At 38.6% G+C, this 21,184-nt stretch overlaps 1 protein-coding gene and 1 long non-coding RNA gene across 16 annotated transcripts in view; both read right to left on the reverse strand.

Annotated features, from left to right (window-relative positions):
* RAD51B (RAD51 paralog B) overlaps nucleotides 1–21,184 on the reverse strand; it is a 350,163-nt gene that overhangs the window by 176,894 nt on the left and 152,085 nt on the right. The window lies entirely within an intron of this gene.
* LOC110402078 lies at nucleotides 7,422–12,293 on the reverse strand. The gene is made up of 3 exons (XR_002440885.1): nucleotides 11,298–12,293; nucleotides 9,929–10,051; nucleotides 7,422–9,362 (listed from the first exon to the last, which is right to left on the reverse strand). It is a non-coding gene; the product is annotated as an uncharacterized LOC110402078 (long non-coding RNA).

Here is a 21,184-nt window from a genome sequence, read left to right on the forward strand (position 1 = left end):
ATATACTATATATAGTATAATATATATAGTATATATACTATATATATATAGTATACTATATACTATATACTATATATAGTATATTATACTATATACTATATACTATATAGTATAATATATAGTATACTATATAGTATAGTATACTATATATATATATTATATATATATTTTATATATATATATATGTAGTATATATATATAGGCCTTATATATAGGCCCTATATATATATGGCCTTCTCCCATCTTCTAACATACATTACAGCCCTCCTCCTCTCTCCCAAGCCTCTTTGGAAGGTCTGCTTCTCCAGTTGTCTATATAGTTTATCTCTGAAAGCATATACATGCAGCATTATGTGTGGACATATCTAACAAGATTTCCCAGGACAATGATGATTATGTCTTTCTATGTGGAACTGTTTACAGCACCGTAATAGGATAATAATAATAATAGGACTAGACAGCACTTGCATTGACTGCAGTCTGTAGCACTGTCATGATAAGTAAGCGAACATTTAAAAGTAAAAAACATTTAAAAGTATCTTCCCTGACATAAACCATATGCATTACACCATTGCATGCACTGGGAAATAAACCTAATTTCTGCAACTTCAGTAATACAAGATTATGAAAATGAGCAGGAAGAGTAGCAACCAAAGAGAAAAGAAAGATCCATTATCACTTAAGTTGGAACTCAGTCAAAAGGAAGTTGAAACCACCACTTCACCATGAGATATTCAGGAGAGACAGTTATTTCTAGAGGAACTGAAGTTACCCAAGAGAATTTTGACACATAACAGGAAACCAAATCAAAAAAATGAGATGCTAATTCAGAATTAGACACAAGCAACAGCCATGGTTTGCTGACTCTCCTGTCTTCTTGCCAGATGTAGCAAGAACATGCCATTTGCAAGTCTGATAACTTCTTCCTTCTGAAGGCACAAAAGTCACAAAAAAGGTCACTTTTAATCTGAATCCGGCTTCCAAACATAGCAGAGCTCAGGCATGTTGGGAAATAAGTGCTATACCCTTTTCATGTTAACAGAAGAGGATCCCTTCATCTCTTCTCATCTGTGATCCTTTACTTCCTCCTGCTGAATAAACTTGATCTGTCTTTTATTATAAGGTACTTATTGAACAAAAAAAACCGCAATACCATAATGTTCCACGAATAAGATTTTCCTGCTCCCCATTCACAGAACATTTTAAAGGTGAACAAATTGTAGCTGGTATTTGATTCAGAAAATTAAGAAAGAAAAAACAAACAAAACCCCCACCTCATTCAGGTAGCTAGCTATTCTTATGCAAGTCATTGTATAAACACTTCTGCAGAGAGCATAAGGAACTGTGCTGCACTTTCCAAAAGGCAAACTGAGTGAAGCAGCTTCAAAAGTTTTTTCTCTCCTTTTGTACATTCCCTTACGCTCCATCTCATTAATCCAACACACATGAAATTTGGTCACCCAAAGGAAAGATAAATCCAGAGGATCTCCTCTCCTGTGGTTTATGCTTGCCATCCTCTGACTTAATGACTTCAGTGCTGCATTTGAAAAGGTTTCACTTCTGTAAGTAGTCTTTCCAAAAGTCTTTATATGAGCTCCCAACTGACAAGTGTCTGACTACTTCAGCTGGCAAGCAGGATTCAAGGATCAGCTCTGCTGTCTTCAATACTGGTTCCATATATAAAAAGTTCAATGTCTTCATGTGACATGACATAATATGGGAGAAGATACTGATTTCTATTACACACCTCCAAAGTCTGTCAAATGTCTCCAACCAGAAATCAACGTTCTAATTTCAAATATACCAAGCCAACTCTGAAATGGAGAGTTCAAGGAATAAATTTATGAACATTATAACATGTTCATTTATAGGAGCAAAACAAAGTTTACCTGCTTTGAAAGATACTTGTGCATGTTCTTCAACTAAAAGATTTTCATCTAGTTCAAAGCTCTAAACCTTAATAAGCTGGGGACCTACTGCCTTTAGACTACATACTACCTTGGCTACTGTCACTCCTTTACACTAACTGTTTACAATGTGGTTGCCATGAAGCCCACCGAGACAGACTGGCCTAAAGAAGCCAACTGATGAACTGTTCCTGTCTCCTCAATGCATCCTCAGCCTCACTTCTGCCCACCAGAAGACAAATGCTACTTCTCAACTTTAAAAATGAATCCCTCTTTCTCTGCAGAACATTTTCCAGGCTGCCAGCCCACTCTGCTGGTTCCAGACTGCTAGTCATCACAGACTCTGGCATGGGTAAATATTTCAAGAAGACATTTCAAATACCATGGTTTCAAGTCACATGGTTACAGCAGCAGTTTTCATCACCACTGCTCTTATTGTCAAGGTACTCACAGTGATCATCATTTCTGCAAACAAAAACAAAATCTTAAGTCTCCTGTAGAAAAATCCAGACTACTCGTTCTTTGTTCTTCTCCTTCTCCCGTAACTGATCGGGCTCTTGAGATTGATGAGAGATGCTGCTCCAGCATTATTCACATACTATTTACTGCCATATTATAAAGTATATAACAACACCATGCTTCCAGTGCTGACAAATGCGTCCTGCATTATCTCTTTGGCCAATCAAAAGTCTAAACATTCTGGTTTCACTCCTCTGACTAGGTCCCCTCTTTGTTGAAGTATTGTTCTATTGCCATGTTCTTCAAAAAGCATGAATTTATGAAGACCATGCAGTAGTCTGGAATGCCATCTCTGTGTTCTATTGACAGACTCCCAAGACTGAAAACAAAACTGCGAATGCATGAAGTTTAAGAGGCTTTGTTCTTCTCTCTCAGCTCTTTCCAAGGATCAAGTAATTTAAATCTACTACTACATTGTGGCTTCTTCTCTGCCCTAGCTTCCGTCCTCCTGCAGTAAGACAGTCCCATATAATCCATTTACAGCATCAGCGATTAAAGATTTTGAAGTTAGTACAATCCTGCTTTCACCATCTCAATTCTCCTCCACAAGGTAAGTGAACAATTAAAAATTGCCTACGTTCATAAGCCATAACAGAAGAGGGGTCATTCCTCAAAAAATTGTTTTACAGCACCTTGAGAATTATATAACCAGAGAGGAATAAGATCACAGGTCGTATATATGGCTAATCTTATCAGGACCTTGTTCTGTTCTGGCTCAGTACTTTTTGCACTGGAGATCTACGACCACCAAACCAGAGCAATGGTTAACACATTTACTGCTTGCTGTGGAAACCATTGATGGTCTCAGCACAATTCAAAATTCACTTGGCTGGAGGCAGGTACTACTTTGGGTCTATTTTTAATGTCTAAAGATGACAAGTGAACAACCTGCATAATGGCAATGACAGCCATCATCTTAACAATTCAAAGTCCCCACAAGAACAGGGAAGCAGTCACACCTTAATCCACATCTTTCAAATCTGACTTTTCAAATCTCACTCATATCTTCATCTGAGATCTTTCTATCCAGCATACTGGAAAGTATGCAGATTTTCCTAAGCCATCCAGGGATCCAGTGTCTGAGTGAATAACTTTTTTTTTCCTTCTTGGTAAATATTACTGGCCACAGCTCAAAGGAGCTTTCCTGCGCTTTTGATCTCCACTAAAAACACAAAGGATTGAGCAGCATGTGTCCAGGAAAACTGCATACAGTGAGATGCTATGAAAACTTCTGCCTGTAGCGTCTCTAAAAAGGAAGTTAAGCTCTTCCACAACACAGTATGAAAAATATCACTATGAGAATTCTGCTTCATATGACTGGAAACTGTAACTTGCATTCATGCATTCCTCTTCTCAAAATCCCAGAAGCTTAGTGAGGATACTTTTCAAAAGAAAGCATAGATACACAAGGCTGGTTTGTGCACCTCACCAAGCTTACATGTCACTGCATGCAGAAACTAGCAGTATACACACATGCTATGTGCAAGGATGCATAAGGTATTCCTAAAACATATTGCCTACAAAAATGAAATAAGAGTTTTCCCTGAAAACTTCTAGAAAATCTCACAAAAACATTGTTAGAGAAGTGCAGAGTTTTAGTATGCACTTTGTTTCATGCCTCAATATGACTTCAGATCTTAATTTCTTCCACAGATACACTTCTTTACCAGGTTCTGACAAGGCTCTGCCAAAACCCAATGATCACACGTCAAGAAAGCTTCTGTGCCTTCACCTAGGAGATGTATCAAATGGACCGCATTTAGTTGGCCTTTCATTTTGCAATCCCATTTTTCCTTACTGTAAAATCATGGCAGTATGTACAGCCAGAAGAGTTTCCTGTGAACAACTACACTGGTCTGCACTACAAAAAGCAGGGTTAAGGACTGTTTTTATACAGATGTTTAATGTGGTCTTAAATACTTGAAGCAATAGCTAGTGTAATAGCTTCCCACAGGAACTGCCCTGAAGTTCAGTCAACCATATCGCTAGTAAGCTCTGTCTTCTAAGGCTGAAGCTCACCATTTCATCTTCCAGTCACCTCACATTAATAGACACGCAACTGAGAAGACTGCATCACCAAATAGCAGTTCCAAGCATAAAGACCTCTACAGTCTCACATTCTCACCAAACTCCTGAAGCCTTGCACTGGACAGCCTTGCTATGACACGGATCATTTTTTGCGATCCTCTTCTGAACCCTCCTCCTGTATTTTCATATCCTCCTCAAAGTCCAAGGATCAGACACCAGCTCCAACAGAAATTTATCACTGTGCCCAAGACTGGTAAACAGCATTCCTTTTTTTCTCCTTGGCAATCCTGATAAAGTGTATTAGGATCACATTAAGAGGCTCTTTGCCAGAGCTGATGAGCGAAGACTGCTTCTGCTGAGGAAATTTCAACTACTTTCCCACCACAGGATAATCTCCAAATCACTCTTCAAGTCAGTTCCTTATGTTGTATGTACAAACTTGCATTCTTTCCTCTCATTTACATCATCATTATTTGGGTGTAGTACAACTACACAGGCGTGTGTCTAATCTTTAAAAAAAGAGCTAAAAACCAGCAAGGAGATAAATGGAATAACCCATTAAGCCATGAAGATGTCCTATAAAAGCTGTGCACAAGTATGTTGTTGAGCCAAAAAGGAGAAAACCTTAAATCCTACTGCCCATATTGGGAACTGGCAGGGAAACATGTCCACCTCTGGTACATGAGATATTTATCTGTAAAGGCCAAAGGACAAATACACTTTAAAAACTACATTTGCAAGCATGAAAGTGCAAACAGCACGATTCTCCCTTATCAGTGACTTCTGTCCTCCAAGATTTATTCAGAGAGGGGCTTGAATCAGGCTCCCTGGCATTGGCACAGACTAACTTCACAGACACTGGATTACCCTATCAGTAAGACTGCAAGGAGAAGAGTCTGGATAAGGAGCAAAAGCCATTGTTTACATACACATTCCTTTGTAACTAACAAGGAAATAACTACAATTAAAGAAACAAAATAACCTAGTATAAGCATATCCACTCACATAGATGCACGTATCATATAGAAGGCCTTAAGCCCAGGACAACAATTGGGAAATGTTAGTAAGAGATGGCCAGAAAATCAGGCCTATCATCTGTCAATTTTTGGCTGTACCTTTCTTGAAGTAATTTCTGCCCAGGTGCATTAAAACTGAATAAAATGAGGCTTACCAGCTGTAGTTAACATGGAGTTTCTGACCCAGTACTTTGGCTCATAGGCTATGCAATGAGACAGAGCTTTCACTGCTGGTTCACTAGTCTGGCCCCAGTCAAGAGACTGACTGACTCTAGAAGAAAGTATGTTTCACCTTTAGGTCACTGGTTTGGATCCATTACAGGTCAGTAGTAACCAAATGTCATAACCATCACATAGTTGTATGCAGTCTGATGCGAAATGGATTTGCCAGCTTACTGCAAAATATGGCAGAACTGCAATCTACATCACCAACAGCTTTTCCAACAGTTTCAGAAATTCAGAAAAAGATGAAATGGGAACCTGAGCTTCCACTCTGATTGAGGTTGGTAGTGAAGTCTCAAGATCAAAGCTGAAACACAATGATAAATCAGTAAAACAGCTTCTGCTACTAGCACTTGTGTTTAGTGGTCCAATGAGAAAAGAAAGACATCTATGGTTTACATAGCTTTCAGCTTGATGCCTTACAGTAACATTAAAATCTATGAAGTACTGTCTGTTTTCAGCAAATATTTTCCTAACTACAGATGGAAGTAGAAGGCATAGTTTTTTTGTGTCAATATGCTGAAAGAACGAAGATTCTTTTCATCTAGGCTATATTAGGTGTCAGGAAAACGTTAATGTTGACCATGAGGTGGGATTTAAAACACTTTTTAAACATACCTTGGTTACATCTGGTTAGTTACAGTAAGATCGTCACTGGCATTATATCCAGTTACTTTTTCAAGGAATGTCAACATTTGAGGGCTATGACTTACTGGTAGTTTAATGTTATCCTGGGATTAATAAGAGAGGAGAAAAGTAGACTATGAGTTATGAGAGGATATGTACTGCAAGAGATTTGGCAGGGCAGAGTTCTCATTAGGCCAAAATTCAGGATGTCCTAGGTCTGTACGTATGCTATTAATCACTAGTTACGGCATACCAATAAAAGCAGTTTTTCCATTTAAAAATACATTGCTTATTTCAAGAAGGACAGAATTATCCTATCTGCTGAGTTCAGGTTTTGGGGAAAAGCAGATTTTCTTCAAGTTCGACAATCGCACATCAGACAGAGGGCTCCAGAGACAGTATTTGTGTCCTTCTGCCTTCAGGCAGAATGATTTCTCTTGTAAAAATTTAAGAAGTATTTGCTCACCCAAGTTGGTAGAGAAGATAATCTTCAAACTACCAGTACATTTAAGAGGAATAGACAATGAGAATTTATGATTAAGGAATTAGAGATTAAAAGAATTACATTCTTGTGTTTCACATAAGCTCTCAGTTAATAGATAAAGTACATATTAGAGAGTCATCAAAATTTGTAACTTTGTGTATGGGTTAATAAACAGATGTAACAAATGTGGCACGACAGTGAAGAAGATACACAGAAAATGATGAATAAGAAGTATAAGATCTGCTAAAATTTTGAGGATAAACAATAAATGACAATTTCTGTATGATGACCAGCTCTGTAGTTCCATCCGATAAGAAGCTGATTAAGAGTCCTCCATCTAGATGTATCTATCATGTGGCTGCCTTATTCCTTTCACTTGCAGAGATTTGGGAGATGGTGGAAAAACTTGGCAGGAGTGTACTTAGTGGGTAATGGATTATAACATTCAGATAAACATTCCAGGTTTTGTTTCCTGGACTACGTGTTCTGTTAGAACGTTTCTGATTCCAGAACTTGGTTGCACAGGGCTTCTCTAACAACATCAGAGGTAGAGCAGAGGAAGATCACTGGATGAATATCCTCTTTGCTGCCACTACATGGTCAAGTGAGACAAAAGATGATAAAATGGCTGAACAAAATCACCATCATTTGCTTTATTATGTAAATAGGACCAAGATGTTAAGGACTTTAAATCTTAGAAAGGGAAGGTGCAAGACCCTGGCCTAAAGAGTTTCTACGGAACACCACCAGTCACAGCACTGGAAGATGTTACAATACCAAAAAGGTAAAAAAGAGCTTGCTTTCTGTCTTTTTTTGACAGACACAGGCTGATATCTTAGACCTTGTTTTATTCCTTTAAAAGCCTCAATAATTAAACCAATATGGAATCGTGGCCATGGAGATGGAGAGGAGACCAAAAAGGAAGCAGAAGTAATGGAGACAAATAAGAAACATTCTGCTCACTCTACAACAGGCAGCACAGTGTTAGCATTAAAAAGATGATAGGTATAGATTCAAAGTTAAATACAACAATACAGAAGAACATTTTAGCATTCAAAATAAGCAATCATGTGGCTACAGGAAGTCAACTCTGAGTATCTGAACTAAGAAAACTCCACAGTTTCAAGTGCCCATGACGCAGTCTTTTCCAGTAGAGTGTAAATATGACATGTCACCTCAGCAACACCCAGGACCACAACGTTCTAAAGGTGCCAAAGGAGGAAACCACACTGCAAAGAGGAAGCAACAAATTCAGTTTAAAAAAGCTTGCAGGTTTAAAGCAACTTTATCATAACGAGAAACAGCTATTAATTTTGAAGCAATAACACATCATTAGTAATTAAACTGCCAAAACTGGGTAGCAAGCTCTCAAACGTTTTCAATGGCACTACTGAGAGAAGAGATTGCTCACAGCTATGTGCAAGGCTACCACCAGCAGGCAATTGTTAATAAAAGAGATGAGAATATAGTACACAACTACCACAGATACCTGTGCAAAATGCAGGACAAACACCACATAATTTCACATGGAGGAAAGAATTAGGGCTGACAGCTAAACAATTTTATTTTCATTATGTTCTTCAAAAATATAGCAGAAGGAAGACCTCACAAACAACATTTTTTGAGTGGTAGGAAGCAGGGAGAGAGAGAGAGAGAGAGAATAACCCACATGTTAATTTGTGTAACACGTTTAGTTCTGACCAAGAACCTCCGCCTAGTTTCCTCTCATCTTCAAGACATATATTTTATCAGGCTAAACACAACACCATGAAACACATCACTTGAATAAACTTTTCTTCATGGAAACTACTGTTGCAAAAATTTTCAGCATAATTAAAAAAAGAAATACTTTATCATGTTGAAGCCTGATGAAAATCCACTGTTTTATACGCACAGTAACCTATTCATTTGTTTGAACTACATCTAATTCACTACAGCAAATTGCAGGTGAATTTCTCCCACCTTAAATACTGATGCAAAAGAACAATAATCAAATCTTGGCTGAAACTATAATAATCTCAAAATCACCCTAATTGCATTGGCTGAGTGAGATATTCTGTCACATGCCATTTGGCTTGCTCTCAGTTATTCAGGCCTGCTGGACACAAATACCTTTTATAACCTGTAATAAAAGCAAGATATCCCTACCAAAGGGAAAATCACAGCTCACTAAAATATGTTTTCCAGGTCCCTTCCACAGAATCCCATGAACGTGATATAGTCTCCTCTCCCCCATAGGATTTTTCCATCCAGTCAGAAGACTCATTTTAACAGAAGGCAGGTTCTTCTCACGATACATCTATACCATGCATGGTAAATACCAGGGAGATCACTGTGTGTTGGCCTCTGCCTCTGTGACTCATCTCGGGATCCATACACCTCATTCCACATTAGTTCACATGTGCACAGCACACTTGTCACAGTGGCGACTAAGCAGCAGATGCTCCTTCAGGAAAGGGAGAACTGGGCAGCAGCTGACCATAAGCAAAGATGGTGAACTCTACAGATATAAATGACTTCATACACTGAACCCATGTTGTTGAGTTACATCATGCGAACCTGGAGGAAAAGAATGTGATTAGAGCCTTTGCTAGATTTTGTCATTCTAGTTGAACAGTCAACACACCAAATTAGGGACTCAAGAATCACAAGGTTTCTGGCATTTAACCAGTATCTGCCATGAATTTTTCTTCCTGAGACTCAGATACAGACACTGAGTGACACATTATTAGTTTGAATGCACTGAAGTTGATGCTAAACTGCATCTTCCTTGTCTTTTATTCCTACTGAATGATAACAATAGAAGGTTTACTTTCAAAAGTGACCTTTAAAGTTTCAAAGACTCCCAGGCCCATCTTAGTCACTTGTCATCACTGGGTAGCAGTTTTCTACCAGAAATTTAACAACATTAACCAACTCTGAAACACAGCAACCACTATTTCAGCTCTTAAAAGAGAACATCCCCAGACTGGCAGTGGTTTGAGGACCAGTCACTGTTTTTGATCCTTCTGCCTCCATGATGGTTTTGAGCACTTCTGGCTACCACAGAAGGCAGCTTCTGGTTTAATTTCCTATACATTTCTCTAGCTGGTGCACATCAAACCCATTCCACATAATGAACCAACCTGCAGCAAGCAAAGGTGATTGAGGACTCGCTTCAAAGCCATGTTAGTGATCTCAATCCAAATACTAACGCAGATGCAGGATAAGAGGTATTTTAGGCACAGAATGAATCTTATTGGATAGATCTGTTAGAATACAAGAATTTACATACATATACTGTCAATGTGTTTAAAAAAAACAGCAGCCAATTCCTATGCAATATGTATTCGCAGAGTATCCTAGAGCCAAAAACTTCAACCACTTAAAAAGTAGTTCTGGATTCAGATTGATTATGACTAATTTTAATTAAGACCCAACCTGAATAATTTACAGTTCTTCCTTAGTAGCAGATTACAAAATCCAGTCCACTGGTTTGCTAAGCAAAACCAACAAACAATGAAATTTGATAAGTTGAAAATCTACCATATAAAAAAAGAAATTAAAATTAACTGGTAAGAAAGGAAAGAAAAAAAAAAGAAGGATGAAATCAGATATTTTAAGAAGAACACAAGAATTTATTTTTTTGTGTAAAGACACCACATTTATTAGTTTTGTTTTTTTTTTCTGCAAAACTACAGGGGGATAGATGATGAAGTTTGAAATTGTAGTTCCATACCATTTTGCTTTTAAATTAAACAAATGATCTCAGTTTTTGGAGCAGTGTTTGACTCTAGGGAAACTATGCCATTAAGTGAGTGCCAGAAACACATCTAATTGATGCATGTCCCAAAAACAGCTCCAAAGAGTGCAGACGTACCAGATATAGATTTCAAGGAAATTACTGAAAGGCCACAGAGCTTCAACAGAATGTGATATGTGAAACACTGCATATGAAAGACTCACTATCAAAAGGGTAAATTCAGTTCAAGAGATATTAATCTGATTACCTAAGAGGTACTATGAATTGGATATGCTCCTTTGCGCACCATATCCAAACCCAGACAGATGGAGGAGACTTTATGCTCCATTTTCTGACATGTAATTAGTTTTTAAGGAATGATCAGGTTACAGAAAAAAGTTTCAAACAATTTTTTTAATATGGAAGTGCTGTGTACAGCAACTATTTCCATAAGATTTTCTGACTACTTCCTTGAGTGGCACTGTAGATTACGAGCTCCATAACTTGATTTTTCTGTTCTCATTTTCACTTGAATGCTCTCTGTGCACCTGCCTGACAGAAAACCAGTCCAGCAACATCTTATAAACAAAGCACTCTATACAGAGCTCAAACTCAAGACTTGCACAGACTAAATCAAGCATAACTTTATGCAATACAGTTTTTTAATCCAAATTCTAAGTAATTTTTCTGCACCATCTTCTCCTCTCTTTCCTGCACTCACTGACATTTTTGGGGGTCTATACACAAAAAAGAAAAATGTCAAAATAAATTACCTTTTGCAGGCCCCACCCTTGCCAGATCACACAGTGATTCCACAGACTAACTTCCATGACTGTATAGGATGAAGTCACTGGTCTTTGACTATCAATTCAGTTAGCTATTAAAATGTCACAATTTTACATTCTGGTAAACAGTACTTTTGAAAAACACATTTGAAATCTATTTTTGTTGTTGTTTATAAACCTGTTATAAGACTGCAGTAAAACAAAGCACAAAAACCTCAAACTAGGCCATCTTAAAGTTTGCATTTTATACTACAAAAGCTGCTTGCATGTCTTATCAAAGCCCTTCATTTCACAAACCACAACATCCCCATGAGACCATCTACTGTTTATTTTTCCATCAGCATCCTGCATCTGGAAGATTGTGCTCGCATCTACAGGTATGTGAGTAACAATCATACTTTTACAAACTACAGGAAAAGGCTTTGCACACCTCTGCCAGCATTGCCCCATATAGCTTTTAATTACTTTGAATATAGCTTTTAATGATTTCAGCAAAGAGAGACACGGGCAAGGAGAGTTTGGGGAAAAGTGTTTTGAAAGGGGTGATTTGAGAGTAGAGTAAGCCGAAGGAGAGGTGGGGGGGCAGAAGCTGCAGCTGGTAGGCATGCAGCACTCGTGGCTCAGTCAGCACGCCGCCTGGGAGCCAGGGCTCACTGCCAGCCAAATGACAGGGGAGCATCCATGAAGAAAGGCTCGAGCAGCGTGGGAGGACTATGACCTTTTGATCTCCGAGATGTTCCTGATGTACTAAAGTGACATGTCAGCTCTAATAGGCTACAATCCCCAACTGGTGGCAAGGGCCTACAAATTACTGTGAGATCTGAAGGCATTTGTTGTGATGATCCTGGCCTGGAAGGGGCATATCACCGCTTCCCCTGCAGGACTATCTGGCAGTCTATCCCAGCGGTTCCCAAACCCGAGGTCATAACCTCCAGCAGGGTCAGGGCAGCACAGAGTGGGGTTGCAAGCCTGACAGAGATTCAATTGTTTATGTTAGTATTTAGGGTCGCAAGCTCGGCTGGAGTGAGTTCATCGCCAGAAACAGAGGCACAAACAGAAACCATTTGGGAACAGCTGGTCTAACAGATTTCACACTCAGAAGCTTCTTCTTGGTACTCAGCTGTGCCCATGAGACTCTGTTACATGTCCATGTGCCAGCCTGAAGCAACAGCTCGCCTGCCAGGTATCAAAATGGTTCAAATTACTCTCAAAGAGTCATGGCTGCTTACCCAGTAGTGGGGTCTCCTTTGGGTTTTTATTTCCTAACAAATTTTCCGTTGTTAACAGTGAAATTATTCATGTTTGAGCCCCTAACTCTTCTACCCTTCTTCAGAGATATTTGCCTTGTCAGCTACTAGCTCAGGCAGGGATCTTCTTAGCCTGCTGCTTGCCTGTGAGACTGGAGAAATGCTGGGAAACTTAGGAGTAGAAACTGGTATATGCAAAACCTTCCTCAAGTTAAGCTCCAGGCATTTCTTCTTTCTACCACGTCTTCACCTATATTTCTTTACAGCAGTATGACTACTTGGGTTGCTCTTCTCTGAATGCTCATTTATTTTTTATTTTTGTAGTATATTGAATGAGGAGACAAACAGAATCTAGATTGGATGCATTTTCACCTTTTGGAGCATGCAAAATCTGCTCAAACTCAAGCTGTCTATTTTCCTTAAATTAAGAGATCACACACCAACCATATGTTATGTTTTTATTATGTTATATTTGAGTTTGAATGTAACCTTTTAGCAGCAGAACATCACTAGGAAGAAGTTCATTCACATAGCAGAGCACTCAGCTTCAATCTCCAAAAAAGGCTTATAGGTTATAAAACTTCCATCATCTAAGATAATAAATCATTATTACAATAATAAACCAGGAAATACACACAAATTAAGCAGAAACACCAGTGTCGTCTTTTTACGATTAAGGGGAGTCATCAATCATACAGGCTGCTCAAGATTAATAAGGAGCCACTTTTTCAAACATTCTGCAGTAAATCCAGAGGAAACCCAGCTGGAACTACAACCAGAACATAGACATCAGACTTTGAAATCATTCTCTGTCCTCTCTTCCTGCCCCTCAGGATCTGCATAACATCTGCACCTAAGGTCACACCTAAAGGACTCAAGTTCTGAAGGTGAGCCATATGCTTCATGTAATGCCTCAAGCCAAATACAGGTGCTTCCTTGTAGTTTTTTTCCCCAGGTAAAGAAATTCATCAGATCCCTGCCAGTCCAACCATGAGAGAGATCCACTATTGGTACTATAAAACTGCACAAGATATGGGACTGAATGCTACCAAATAATGAAGATTTTTTTTTTTTCATCAACCTCTGTTTGTACATGTTTAAGGAGAACTTAAGAACCTAAGAACAGCATGAAACAAATTTAATTGGTCATGGTGCACGGGGACAAATGGTGTTTACTTCATTCCTACCCTTAAATTCATTTTCACAATGCATTTTGAAAGGTAAGTCAATTTGAAGTCATTGCATCAAAACGGGTACAATGTAGGGCTGCAGAATGAGCCTAGAGCCAAACCATGTCTTGTGTTTCTGATTTAAGCCACTGGTTTGCAAGACCACAGAAAAATGCAGGTTCTTTTCTATTTTACATAGGATGGAGAGAAAGGGAAAGGGTAATGGGGAAGGAGATGGGATTACAGCCATTATATAACCAGGTCTCCTAATGCTACTGTTATGGTATAAATAAAATTCTAAATTCAACCTATACTAGAACATAGTTTCTATATTCACCCACACTGGAACATGAGTTAAACTTACTTTAAAATGTTTAAGATACAAAAAATAGTAATCTTGAAATAACGCTTTATAGCTGTATACCATGAAACTCATTGACTGACCTGCGCATGCTCAGTTTATTGCAGTTGAAGGAAAACAGGAACAAACTAGTGTTGGGAAATAGAATTCTCATGCAAATCCATCTCACTTTATGCTGTATGGTGCAAGACATATTTGGTCTTGCTTTGTCTCAGCTGACATGTGCTATCTTCTAAGTACTCAGCTATGACTGTAAGCACTTCTGTTATCATGTCTCTGATGGTATAGATGAGTGATTCCCAACAAATATACCTGAAGGGATTCTGAATTACAAATTGTACTTAAAAGATTGGAAGTCATATCACACCTTCAGAAAGAAACCACAACAAAGCAGTAAAACTTGGTGTTCTATCATCTCAGCAATTAGAAAAGGAGGGACAAAGATTCTCTTAAACTGATATATAGAAGCCTTTGAATGCTCCTGCTGACAGTGTTCAACCCTTTCATGGTCTAGATCAAATGATTACATCTGTCATTCATCTTGAAACTTCCATAAACATGTACAGACTTTGTACCATTGTTTTACTGAGAGATTTATCTTTCAATTAAAAAGTCGTTAAAATTTGGCTGGATGTTAAATGTCACTACTTCCCATTTGTTGAAACATAGCATCAAAATCAGTACAGGTTGACATGACCACTGTTATCATGAAATCTAACTGCTCCATATACCACCACAACCCCGCATCACGTAGAAACAATCACAATATCATTTCCCCTAATGGTTACTATCATTTGTTCCAGCCCTGTAACAATGGTGCACTTCCTCAAAGCACTGAGGTGTCTACTCTGTTATTACTAGGAGCACAGCTACCAGAAACATGAACACAGTCCAAGCACAAGAAAGAAATCCCATTAACTTAGGCAGGCTTTTTTTTTTCCTCTCTTACATATTTCAATGAGAATTATCAAGGTGCCTGCTTTTTTGGCAGTCACTGCTTACCTATCCTGAAGTGAAAATGCTCCATACTACCCTGGCTCCCACCAGGTTAAGGAAGAGTTCTTTTCTCACCTTCCAGTGGATATGAGCCTTCTAAGATTTTTCTGAAGATTTCTGAAGGTGAAGAAATAACTCAAAGGCAGAGAACGGACTGAAGGAACAGAAAGCTTCCCACAGCACCGTTGACTGGGATCACAGGGTCTATGTTGGGGCAGTTTTTTAGAAGACAGCTGAGATATGAAGTCCAGCAGCACAATAAAGAATTAGAAAGAAACAATTCCACCTGTTCCATTACACTTCACATGAACTGGAAGATCGACTCCTACACAAAGCCATAGACACCCAGGGCTCAGATCTAGATGCACATCTCTGTAGCTCATGGACTCATCCAGCTTTGCTATCCCAGCATGGAGGGAAAATGGCCTTAGGCCCAAATGGCAATGAAAACATCACATAGAAGGTGGCAATTCATGCTGTGAAGTACAAACAGATGCAAATATCACTACATTTCCCTACCCCATCATGACGGTAGAGGGCAAAAGATATAATTGAATACTTCACTATCAAGATAAACCAAAAACCAGAGAACTCTATTACCTTTTCAGGGATGTTTAGTCCTCAGAGTTCATACGACCACATCAGTCTTGGGCAATGTACTCTCTGGTATGCATAGATGTGGATTAATGGTTGGAATTTAGTGCCAGGTTACTTGGGAGGTATCTCTAGTGTTATTTGTACTCATAGCTTTTTTGCACATTTAAAATCCACTAAGCTTCACAGGATCTACATAAGAGGTCACAGTCAAAAATTTTTCTCCCACTATACTACAAATTGTACTCAAGTTTCATAAACAGGCCTAGAAATCTCCACACATCCAGATTATTCCATAATGATAACAACAAGGAGAAAAATAATGTTTTTAGTAACTATTCCCAAATATTTGGGTCTCGGAAAGCCAGGGTGGATTCTTATTAAAAAGATAAGATATTAATATATGAATTTTATCATTTAAGATAGTTTTTTTAAATAATAGCAGTGTTCCACTGATGCAAGTGAAACCATCTCCTCTATCAAACAAAATCGTGTAAATCAGCCTACAACAGAGAGTATGCAGTTAAAATATTAGAGGCTTAAAGCATGTCAAAGCATTATACTTTTATTTGAATTCATATAAACCTGGAGTACTACATAAATTATTCTGCATTAGCTGTGAAGCCACAGGGAAGAAGTGTTTTAGAAACTTGTTTAACAGCTGCTCTATTCATAAGCTCATAGTTCCTGCAAAACAGGTATGTTTGGGTTCTCCAGAATATTCTTTTTGATTTTTATTAGGTCACCTGCAGGTCCAGCCTTAAACGTAGCATACACATAAACCAATAAATTAAAAAATAAAACCAAACAACAGTCTCTCATCTTTGGGGGCCCCTCACTCTCTTGACAATTCCTTCAATGTTTTCTCCCCATTCAGCACCAGAACTGAAAAAGGCGATTTGAAGGGAGAGACATAGTAAACTACAGAACTGATCTTACTCTGAGGTGAACAGCAGGTCACCTTACTATTTTCCCCATGAGAATAACTTGAAGTACTAAAAACAAAAAAACAAAACAAAACAACAACCAAAAAAACCCAAAAAACCAACAAATCCAACAAGAAAGTGGCACAAAATATATCCCACACCTTTTAAAGTAAGGCTTGAAGAGTAAGATGTTTCAACAATCTGATAGATGAAGGGGAGGGGCAAAGCAAAGAAGAGAAGCCAAACATTCCAGTTTAAAATGTTCTGCCCTAGATTAAAGTCCCATGATCACAAGTAGGAAAATTCTGTGGGTGGGAGATATTATGGTACTTCTGCTCAACATCTTAAAAGAATTCAGAATCACAGCAGCAAAGATGAAAAGGTCAGACTAAACTCATTGCTCACACTGTGCATTAAAAACGTGCAAGTGTATGACAAACTACTTGATGAACACAAACGGCAGAAGACTGAACGCTGGCCTCCCCAGAGTTAGCATAAGTTTGCAGACAATTTTAAACACAAAATAATTCTGACTTTTTCAAATAAATATTTGAAGGTGCTAGCTGAGAGTGAAGAAGCCCGAGACAGGATTTTTTTTTGCCTTACATTTTGTACACGGTGGGAGGAGGATTCTGTTCTCATTCATGCCAACACACTCCTGACCTTTTTCTGAGAAAGATGGGGCTTGTCTTTGATGTCTGCAAGAGGAAGTGTGAGCTTGCAGCTGACAGATATATTAATAGGATAGGCACTGGTGGACTAGAAAGGACCTCAAGTAGGTCATACTGTCCTATCTCTTTGTACCACAGAACAATATGCTTAATTTTGCTAAACCTGGGTTTTCCAAGACTAATACTTGTGAAGCACAGAAACATCACCTTCCAGCTAGCACTCAAGCACATTGCCTGTGAATTCATTTCTAAAGATCCTCTATATTAGGTAAAATCCAGTCATGTGAACTTTGCAAAAATAAAAATAGTACAGTCACAGTCACAAATAATGGCTTAATCCCCTAGCCTAATGCAGCTTAAATCTCTCTCATTATTAGAGAGTCGTTTATTTTAATTGAGGGTAAGGTGTAATTGTTACACATTTAAATAATCAATTATTAATTCTTTAAGGCACCTTTAGAAATCCAATGATAGTTGTGGGCTGGTCTGACCACCTCCATAATTGAAATTAATCTTAAGGCATCTCAAACTTTTCTTTTACTAAAACAGCTAAAAAGCTAATCCACAAAGCAAGCATAAAAGGAAATAGCAGCATTCACATCATGCTCCATCAAGTCTGTCCCCTATGATGACAGTGTTTGCAAGGAGGCTACATAAGAACAGTATGTCTAATAAATATAAAATGAGTTTGTCTTCCAGAAAAGAAGTGACAGTCTTCTGTGCCTGAATCTTTTAAAGTGGCAGAGAAACCTACTGAACTTCAGATGATAATCTGGCAAATAAGTAAAGGCCAAATGAATGCAAGGACTCAGTCCATAGGTACACAAACTTTTCTAGTTTATTCAACATTAATTTGTAGCAAGACAAGCATTTTTCTTCTGTCTTAAAGTAGAAGTATGCACAGCTTTGGGCATTTATCTGAATACAACCATTTCCTACAAGAAGTACCAACAAGCACAGTTCAACAGCTCTTACATTGCTACTTAAGTGGGGGAGATTTTACAATCCACAGTGCTTTTAAAAAACCTTTATTATTCTCATAAAAAACGTTTTTAGGACACAAGTTTTCATGTATTAGATTCTGATTTTAAAGAAGACAAACTTTGAGCCTGAAACAGCTTGACAATGTCCTTTCAGCTTGCTCATCAGATTAACCTTCTGTCACACATCAAATGAACAGCATCCTTGGTTCCTTGCCTAATCTAACACGTAACCCACGAAATTCCCTTCCAAAGCATGATTAGAAGCAAAAACAAAAGCCACTGTAACATTCCATTTCTTTCTAACAACACATTCAGTTTGAAATTTTCATTTCTGCCTCTAAGAAAGATCACCCTTTTAGCAAACCATTTACAGCGAAGGACTGATTTCAGATAGGATTAAAACAACATATTAGACATATACAAACCAAGAGGTCTGATTTGCTTACAGAACTAATAATGTGTTACGAGTCCTTTCACATCTAGGTCACTGGTTCAAACTCAGCTTATGTTAGTGATGAGTGAAAAGGAAGAATGAGGTAAGAACACAGTCATGAATCTGGTGTCTATTATTGACTGCAACATATTTGCTTTATGTGCATGGGCTACTCACCTAACTACTCCTTCCTTGCAAAATAGGAGTAAATATTATGAATATCAGACCAATCACGGAAGACTAATTTATTAAGGACTCTTGATGTATTCAAGATTGTCAGAAGACTGAAGTAGTACTACTCTCAAGCTGTTTGATAGCTAATGTGAAATATTATTGGGGATTTTCTCAGAACAGTTCAACATGACAATGTTAAATGAAAAATACAAGACATACTTGTATTTTTTGATAGTAAAATAAATAGAGATTTGAATTGACCTCAAATTACCTTTTACCTCACAGGTAGACAACAGGGGTTAAAACCGATGCAAACTGGAAATCCAGAGGTAAGTGTGGTATGGGATGAGAAGGATGGGAGAAAACCATTGCTGTGGAGAAGCACTGTGCTCTCCCATTATACACCACAGCTTGTAAATACCAGCTCTCTCAATGTTAGTCTACAAAAGAGTGAAGGAAGGGAGAGGAGGAAAGAAGTTTAATGCACCTGTATTCCTCAATAAAACTTGAATTACTAAAGAAGCTTGCATCGCTGCTGACTGTGCTGTTCTGTTTCTGAAGTTAAACAAAGGCTTCCATTTTCAATGAGAGCCATATTGGCACATGTTAACACTTCAGTCTCTAAATTAAAAACAAGGAATGACAGAAACAAAGCAAATAATATACACGCAGACAACCAACACCTTTTCACTGATTCTTGGGTTAAAAGCTGAAAAACAATGACAGTAGAGAGTTCAGACATCAATAAGCTGTCATTTTCACAAAAATCATGTCATCTTTTACACAGTCAAGATTTCAGAAGTACAGCTCATATACAGTACTGCACATCTTGACCAACCTGATCTCCTTCTATTACCAAGTGACCAGCCTAGGTAATTAGGGAAAAGCTATGGATGGAGTCTACATGGACTTTTGTAAAGTTTTTGACACTGTCTCCCACAGCATTCTCCTGGAAAAGCTGGCATCTCGTGGCTTAAACAGGTGTACTCTGGATGGCTGGGCCCAGAGAGTAGTGATGAATGGAGTTAAATCCAGCTGACAGCTGGTCACTTAGTGGTGTTCCCCAGGGATTGGTGTTGAGATTCATCCTGTTTAATATCTTTATTGATGATCTGGATGAGGGGATTGAGTGTATCCTTAGTAAGTTTGAAGACGACACCAAGTTGGGAGGAAGTGCTGATCTGCATGAGGGTAGGAAGGCTCTACAAAGGAATCTGGAAAGGCTGGATTGATGATCTGAGTCCAACTGTATGAGCTTCAACAAGACCAAGTGCTGGGTCCTGCACTTTGGTCACAGCAACCTCATGCAGTGCTACAGGCTTGGGGCAGAGTGGCTGGAAAGATGTGTGGTTGAAAGGATCCGGGGATATTAGTCAAAAACTGGCTGAACATGAGCGAGCAGGTCACCCAGGTGGACAAGAAGGCCAATGGCATCCTGGCTTGTATCAGAAATAGTGTGATTGTCCCTCTGCACTCAGCATTGGTGAGGCCACACATCGCGTACTGTGTTCAATTTTGTGCCCCTCACTACAAGAAAGACATTGAGGTCTTGGAGAGTGTCCAAAGAAGGGAAACAAAGCTGTGAAGTGTCTGGGGCACAAGTCTTATGAGGAGTGGCTGAAGGAAGTGGGATTATTAATCTGGAGAAGAGGAAGCTCAAGGGAGACACTTTATCACTCTCCACAATGACCCAAAATGATGTTGTAACAAAGTAGGGGTTATGCTTTTCTCCCAGATAACTAGCGATAAGTCAAGAGGTAATGGCGTCAAGCTGCACCAGGTGAGGTTCAGGTTGGATATTAAGAAAAATTTATTCTCTGAAGGAGTGGCCAAGTATTGGAACAGGCAGCCCAGGAAGGTAGTAGAGTCATCATCCCTGGAGGTGTTCAGGTACTTAGAGACATAGGTTAGTGGGTACGGTGGTGATGGATCTTTTCTGACCTTAATGATTCCGTGAGTCTATGATCTTTCACATTTGCAGGAAAATTTCAAAGGATTACAACTTCTTCCAAAGACTCTTCAAATATTTTAATCACAAGAACAAAGTATGCTTTGCTGATTATATATTTTGTTTTTACTTCTTCAGAGTTACCTATGCCTTCCTTTTCTGAGGAAGCTCATACACAGCAATTCCAGAGTACAAAGAAAAGCACAACCACCATGATCCAGAGCATTTAATCAGGCAACGTGTAACATATTTGTGCCAAGAAAGAAATCATAAAGTTGAAAAACGATGTCTCTCCCTTCCAAATCTAGTTACCAAATTTCAACTCTCTGATGGAGATAGGGAATGAAATTCAAGCAACGAAATTGAGAGATGC

This window comes from Numida meleagris, chromosome 6 (assembly GCF_002078875.1).
Source record: "Numida meleagris isolate 19003 breed g44 Domestic line chromosome 6, NumMel1.0, whole genome shotgun sequence".
Lineage (NCBI taxonomy): Eukaryota > Metazoa > Chordata > Aves > Galliformes > Numididae > Numida > Numida meleagris.